General features: G+C 55.6%; 1 protein-coding gene across 13 annotated transcripts in view; it reads left to right on the top strand.

Annotated features, from left to right (window-relative positions):
• Positions 1-527: 527 nt before the first annotated feature.
• Positions 528-6,000, top strand: part of NLGN1 (neuroligin 1) — an 805,972-nt gene continuing 800,499 nt past the window's right edge. For 3 of the 13 annotated variants that reach the window (XM_072752195.1, XM_072752185.1, XM_072752181.1), the window contains exon 1: positions 562-768. The gene's annotated coding sequence lies outside the window, so the exon portion shown is untranslated. Of the gene's footprint in view, positions 1,242-2,669; positions 2,763-6,000 lie in introns of those variants that run through there. The other 10 variants (XM_072752194.1, XM_072752190.1, XM_072752184.1 and 7 more) reach the window with 8 other exon arrangements.

Raw genomic sequence — 6,000 nt, 5'->3', positions numbered from 1 at the left:
TGGTGACCAGACACCTGCGGAGGGACAGACCCCGAGGAGGCGCTGGGAGGCTCGGCCTCCAACCGTGAGCTCTCAGTGGCCGAGCCCCGGCGCCGGGAGGGCAGCGAGGCGACGCCGAGGCCTGGAGGCCCGGCCCGGTCCCCTTGCACCTGCTCCGGGGGGCTCGGTGCACGTCACGCGTGACGCCCGGAGCCCTCCCCCCACCCCGCCCCTGCAGCCCTGAGCGCCGCGGGCGGTGGAGGCTCGGCGGCTGCGGGCGGTGGAGGCTCGGCGGCCGCGGGCGGTGGAGGCTCGGCGGCTGCGGGCGGTGGAGGCTCGGCGGCCGCGGGCGGAGGCAGGGAGGAGGGCCCGCACCCCGCACCCCGCACCCCTGCGACCGCGGCCTGCACCGAGGGGGGGGCGCAGGGCGGGGACGGGGGATGCTGCGCCCCGACCCGGGGGAGGAGGGGTGGCGGCGGGACGGGGTCTGGGACGCGGGTGTAGCCTGGCTCCGACTCCTGCACCCAGCAGCGCCGAGCGGGGGGCGGGGGCGGGGGCGGGGGGAGGAGGGCGGGCTGCGCTGTGTGTGCGCGCGTGTGTGCGCGTGTGTGCGCGTGTCTACAGGTAGCAGCGGCGGCGGCGGCGGGGACCGGAGCAGGGCCGAGCTGCAGCCACCTCCCCGCCCGTGATCTTTGGAGGCGACTGCTCACTTAGCGGGCGGATCTGCACCCTCGGGAGATCGTCTCATCCTCTCCATTTCCACGCGTCTTAGGCGTCTTCCAGTTGCAAGTGTGTGTTTTGGGTATTTCATTAAAAATTTTTTTTCCCCCTTCTCCCTCTAAATCTCCTCGGGAATTCTGCGCATGGAAGCAGGTGGCTCCTGATGAGAGATCTTTGGATGTACCGGGCTCGCCAAGTTTCTCCCCTCCGCGTCCCCTCCCTCCCCGGAGGCATCGCGGGGCTCCTCTTTTTTGGATTTCGATGCAGAGAACGTGTGTATGTGTGTGTGCTCCGGCCGCGTAAGATGTAAATACCCAGATGCGCGTCCCAGCGCCGGGTCCTCGCCTCTCCTGCCCACCGGGCGGCATGTGTCGGAGCCGATGGATAACGAGGACACTATTAACATTCTTTTGAGCCGGTTTTTTCAAAAGGGGAGGGAGCGCGAAGGATCGCTTAACATTCGGCCATCGCCTGGCTGCACGCTAAGCCTCACGAAGTATTTATGGTTGCAGAGCAGGTGCAAACGGGGCTGAGAGAGAAAGGTAAGGGAGCCTCGTGCGTCCGCCGACCCCCGCGCCCGCCGCGACCCGGGGTCCCCGGAGCGTCCCGCCGCCGCCTCCCGCCCCCTCCCCGGCCCCGCGGCCCTGCCCTGCTGCTCCGGGCGCGCTGAGCCCCCTTCCCGTGCCGACGGGGGCGGGGGGTGGGGTGGGGGGTGGGGTGGGGTGGGGGGCTGGGGGTTGAATCGCCTGCTGGAGCTCGAACGCTTTGCCCCCCCCCGCGCGCCCCGCGCACCCCGCCCGGGCCCAGTAGCCGAGTTTCCCGGCCCCGCCAGCTGTGTTAGGAAGCCCATTCTGCAGCCCGGCAAACCGTGCGCCCTCGGGAGCTGCTGCGGGCGGCTGCGGGGCCCACGCCGTCGCCTCCGTCCTCCGGCCGACACGAAAGCGATGGTAACGACAAAAATTAATAAAAATGATGAACTTTAATACACCGGGTGGTTTCATTAGCCTTACGGGGCCGGGGGGGTGTCCTGGAGCCTCCCCGACGCTGGTTTTCCTTTCAAAACGCCCCCACACCCCAGGAGGAGAGCCCCCCGCGGAGGAGCGCCGGCGGCCGGCCGCGGCTGAGCGGATTCGGGTTCCCCGGAGGGTCGCCGGCCGGGTGGGGTGGGGATGCGCGGAGCGGGGGGCGCGTCCTCGCAGTCGACCTTTGGGGGGGCTGGAGGCTCGCCCCCCATCCCCGGGGCCTCCGCGCTCCGCGCCGCGGGTGGGGGTCCCTGCTCGGCTGCACTCTGCTCCCCCGGCGCTGTCGGAGCAGACGCGTCGTGCCCCCGTCACCTGCCCCCACCTGCCCCCACCTGTCCCCCCACCTGCCCCCACCTGCCCCCACCTGCCCGCAGCGCCGTGAGCCCCCCATCCCGAGGCCCGGCCGGCGCGCAGGTGCAGGGGGTGCTGCGCGCGGGGCGAGGGGGGCCGAGGGGCACCGCGCGGTGCCAGGAGCGGGGGAGGCTGCCCGGGGTCCCCGGCTGGCCCGCGGGGGGCGGGGGGCGAGGGGGGCTCCTCCCGCCGCCCAGTTCCACCGGGTGAGAAAGTTGCTGCGCCCCGCGCGGCGCCCCGCGCGGCTCCCGGGTCTGCGCTCGGGTCGAGCCCGGTCCCCCCCGCCCCAGCCGAGCGCGGAGCCCCGGGGGCGGTGGGGGGCGCGCGGGGAAGCCCCGGGGGCGGGCGCCCGGCCGCACGGTGCAGGCGTCCCCCCGGGGCTCCAGGCCGTCCAGCTCCAGGCTTTGTGAGTAGACGTGGAGAAAAAAAGCAAAAAAAAAAAAAAAAAAAAAAAAAAAAAAAAAAAAAGCAGCCCACCTGCGGGGAACCCAGGAGTGCGAGATGCGCGGGGACCGCGCATCCCGGGGCCCTTCCAGGTGGCCGCCGCCCGCCGCCGCCGCCCGCCGCCTCCATCCCGCTGCTTTTTCCCGTTTGCAGGACCAGGGAGGGAGACAGGTCCGCGCAGGATTTAGGAAACAGGGATCCGCGCAGCTAACTCAGCCTTGTGTCTGTCACTCTGCATTTTCCTAGGTACTTCGTAGTCTCATTTTCCTTTTCTTTCTTTCTTTTCTTTTTTTTTTTTTTAAATGCTGGCACTCCAGTGGGTGATGGGTTGCTTAAGGGAATTCTCAGGCTGCATCTGAAAAATGACACGATGCATCCAGCCCTCACCCAGGGGTCGTGCTTGATTAGAAGTAGGATCGTGGGTGGGGAAATATCCCTAAGGAAAGGTGTGTGGGTACATGTGTCTCAGGGTGAAAGCTGTAAAAAAAAAAAAAAAAAAAAAAAAAAGGTCTCGGGGGCATTTCATTCCATCAGCCGTTGCAGCCCAGCAGCCCAGCAGAAGAGCAGCTCTCTAAAGGAGCCCAGAAGCGAAGGGCCGGGCAAATATTTAAAATAGTAAACGTTAAGTGCAAAAACATGAAGTTTGCCGTGGCCCTTGGCAGAGAAGGAACTGCCGGCCAGCTACCTGCGCCGCTGCTGGGGGATGGAGCGAGGATCGGAGGCAGTGGAAGTTAATCATCAGCCAGGCCTTCTGATTACACGGTCTGATTAAAATAAGTAAGTGTTTTCTGGAAGCCTGCTATCCTACGGTTAGTCTTTGCAATCCTCTTAACACAAGCCGGAATTGAGGGAGCCGGTCTTCTAGCAGACGATGCCAGGGTTCTGCAGCGTGGGGTAAAGACAGCCTTCGGGAGCTCCCCTTCCTTCCACGCGTGCCCTCCGTTCACCCCCAGAGCCCTTCCTGGCAGTCTTCCCTGCATCCCCGTGGTGGGGCTTCATTTGTGAAAATTCTCTCTTCTGGTTCCGTAGGGCATAAATGTGTACGTTTGAGTTGCTTGGAAATTGGAATGTATCCTCGCAGCAGGTAGGCAGAGGGCTCCACCAGCTGCTGGGGGGCAGGGGGGTACTGGAAGCCTCCAGGACCCTTTGGCAGGGCCGGGTGACTTCCCTGACTTTCTGGAGTCTCTTCCAACTCTGAACGTTTCATTTTTTCCCCCCACTTTTATTATTTCCACACGGTGATCCAGGGACAGGATCCACATCTTCCTTCAAAGTTCCTTAAATTAGTTAGGATTTCTTTTTTTCTTTTCTTTTTTTTTTTTTTTTTACAGCATGATTAAAGAGCTGTGACTACAGACTACGGATATAAATCTAAGCTCTCTCTGAGTGAAAACAGTTTCTTTCCATACAAGTTATTGACAGCTTCCCGCGTGGGGTAGGACTGATACAGATTTAGGCATGATTGGCAGATGCCTCTCTGGGTTTCCACATATTGAAACAAATAATTTTGAACATTTATAGCAAAGCACTGTAATCGTTTATTTCTAGAATCCTTTCTTAAATTCTTTAAACAAAGGAATTATTTTATGAATTACCTAACGGAAACCAATTTGTGGTTTCTGTAAGCAAAACACAATTGGCATTAACAGTGAGATTTGAGGCCGCAACAGCTCAACACTAGGCTTTTGTCACATTTTAAAGGGTTTTGAAGTGAGGTTTGGGGTCTCTTTCCATCTTACTAGATTGTAAACAGGAAGATATGATTCCTCAGTCATATTTTAATTATTTGTAGATGGAATCCTCCAAGTCCAGTTCACCACACTTATTTTGTTTCCTAAAACGCAGGTCTGGTCTTGCCAATCTCTTGTTAACAGTAGCCAAATGGTTCCTTATAGCTTGAATGTTAGTGTCTCGAATGCAGATGGCTTGCTATTCTTTGTACGATTTACTCCCCAACTTTACTTTTTAGATTAAAATACTTTCCACCTAGAACTCCTCCCCAACTTACTCTTTATTTCATTCACGAGGCTCTTACTTGTTATTTTCCTCAATAGTACAGGAATTTTATCTTCTGAACTCCACTTATACTAACGTTTCTTCGAGGATGGCTTCCACCCATCCCTGCCCCCCCCCCCCATTGTAGGATAGAACATTTTATTTCCTTAGAGTGTTCTTTCCTGCCCCATCCTGCTTCATTCCTGAATCCTTACCCTGAGCTCCCACAACGTGTTGTTTACACCAGGAGCAGCCCACCTTTGCTTGGCCTGATGCTTGGCTTCCTCAGTGGACAGTAAGTTCCCAGAGGTAAAAAACAAAACAAGACAAAACAAACAAACAAACAAAAAACACCAAACTGTATCTGATTTATCAGTTTATTCAAAATGTTTAACCCCATGTCTGAACATAAAGTAGACCATAAGTGAATGGCAAATGTACTATTTAGAAATACAGTTTGGCTCTGAGGCAACAGAAAACCTGGCTACCTGTGGTTTAAGCAAATAAGGGTTTATTTATCTCACACAATAAAAACTCAGGAAGAGACAGTTGCTTAAATAAACATTTAGTCAAAGAATAAGACTTCTTTCTTCACCTTGGTGCTCTTCTCCTTATGGTCTTAGGATCGCTGCTGTGCTTCTTGCTTCTGTGGCTGCTTTCTAGGCCCAAGAAACATGACAAGACTGCTCTAGGTTAGGATTTTTCAGCTGGCACTATAGTCATTTGGGCCAGATAAGCCTTTGTCTTTATTGGGGGGCAGGGATTATCTGGTTCATTTTAGGATGTTTTAGTAATGTTTCTGGCTTCTACTCATTAGGTACCAGTAGCACACCCTACCCATCCAGTTATGACAACTAAGACTATTTCAGACATCACCAAATGCCCTCAGAGGTAAAATCTGCCTCAACTGGCAACAATTGCCCAAAGTCAGAACGGGACAATTCCCTGTTTCCCACTTCCTCTGTGTCTTTGAGTTCCAGTGGTGGTGAGGATCTGTTTGGTTTTTGCTTGATAAATTGTAGAAGACTCCTTATGTGATTCTTGAAAGAGGTGAAAGAAAGAGAAGAAAGAAAGAAAAAGAAAGAAAGAAGAAAGAAAGAAAAGGGGGGGGGCCGAGAGAGAGAGAGAGAGAGAGGAGAAGAAAAGGCCAAACAAGCCTTCTCCTTGAGCATTTTCTTTTTTTGTGATGTGGACATTCTCCCTAGAGACTTCCATTCTCCTATCACTGCCAGAACTGTGTGAAATGGCTACTTGCAGGTACATGAAAAGTTGGGAAATACATATTTTTATTTTTAAGTATTTTATCTTAGTATTTTATTACTGGCATACCAGTACCTGGAAGAAAATCAGAATCTGATAAGAGAAGGGGAAGTGGATTTGCAGTTGGAAACTGCAAGTGTTTACCATTACAGCAGAATAAAATAAAATGTGAAATTCACCTAATATTTTAGAAAGGAGAACAAGAAAAAAAAAAAGGAAAGCAAACAGT

Source organism: Vulpes vulpes, chromosome 3 (assembly GCF_048418805.1).
Source record: "Vulpes vulpes isolate BD-2025 chromosome 3, VulVul3, whole genome shotgun sequence".
Classification (NCBI taxonomy): Eukaryota; Metazoa; Chordata; class Mammalia; order Carnivora; family Canidae; genus Vulpes; species Vulpes vulpes.
Note: the sequence above shows the minus strand (reverse complement) of the source record. Positions and strands in the feature narration are given on the sequence as shown.